Source organism: Notothenia coriiceps, unplaced genomic scaffold (assembly GCF_000735185.1).
Source record: "Notothenia coriiceps isolate Sejong01 unplaced genomic scaffold, NC01 NC01_scaffold00037246, whole genome shotgun sequence".
NCBI classification, from domain to species: Eukaryota; Metazoa; Chordata; class Actinopteri; order Perciformes; family Nototheniidae; genus Notothenia; species Notothenia coriiceps.
The window spans coordinates 27,777,436-27,778,734 of record NW_011369947.1 but is presented as its reverse complement, the minus strand read 5'-3'; positions in this window follow the sequence as shown (position 1 = coordinate 27,778,734).

Genomic DNA, 1,299 nt, shown 5'->3' with positions numbered 1-1,299 from the left:
GTACTTGGAGTAAAAGTCAGATACTCAGGATCTTCGGTACTTTGATTAAAGTAGAAGTACACAGATCTATGTATAGAGTAAAAGTAGAAGTACTCAGGTCTTGTACCTTGAGTAAATGAGTACGACAGTACTCAGATCTGCTACTTGAGGGTAAAGTAGAAAGTACACAGAATCTCGCTGTACTAGAGTAACAAGTAGAAGTACCAGGTCTTGTACGTGTTGAGTAAAAGTAGAAGTTACTCAGATCTATGTACTGAGTGGAACAAGTAAATAGCACAGAGTGTAGACGCATACCGTGTCTACGTAAAAGTCCCTGCATTCAAAATGTTCCTCAAGTAAAATTTAGAAAAGTATTATCATCAAAATATAGGTTGGAACGGTAGCCGGACAGTAAAAGTAGTCATTGTCAGATTGGCCATTTCAGACATAATAGATATGGATATGTGGTGTTATAATGGATTTGATCAATGAAAGTGTTCTCCCCAAAGCGTGGGGTAGAAGGTGCAGCGGCTAGTTTGAATGACCTTTGATATACCGCAGGGATAGCTGTGGATTTACCCAGAGTGGAACTGAGGTCTGATATTTACACACCTTGATTCAGATTTACTTAACATTTATCCGATCTGTTTTGACAGGGCTAAACCTAAAGGTATTTACCAATACATGTAGTGGAGCTGTCAAAGCTGACACCATGGACCTCTGAACGTGTTGTGGGGTGAGAAGGAAGCAGAAGTAGCAAAACACTTGAACTACTTAAATAAGGTACAAGTATCTCAAAATTGTGCCCAAGTATCCTACTTGGTTGAATTTATTGAACTTAGTTACTTTGACACCATGTGGCCTATTAAAGATAAAAAGACTAAGCCTCTGCACAGAGGCATGAAAATCATTTCAACAAATGCTCACGTGCTGCCAAATGTGTATATGAAGCGTGCTGGCTCCACATTTAAATAAAATGCTTTCTACTATATTCTCTTACTAGATGGTGACTCTTTTGGCGGTTTTCTGTTATTATTAAACACCTGCCTGCTTTAGTTGTCCCTGACTGCTAAAATCCTCTGTCCGTTCGTTGGGTGGGGGAGCCGGGGGCTCGGATCCTGTCAACGCGTTTTTATACCTGATGGAGTTCTGCAGTTCCTGTATGGTTAAAAAAGCCTCAGTCACCTTAATTCATGCTTAATAAAAACATTCAGGTCGAGAACATCAAGCTTAAATGTGCAATTAACCATGTCAGCTCATGTCTATTTATAATGTTTAATTGGTTGTTACATCAAGAAAGAGCGTGTACATAGTTGAAAT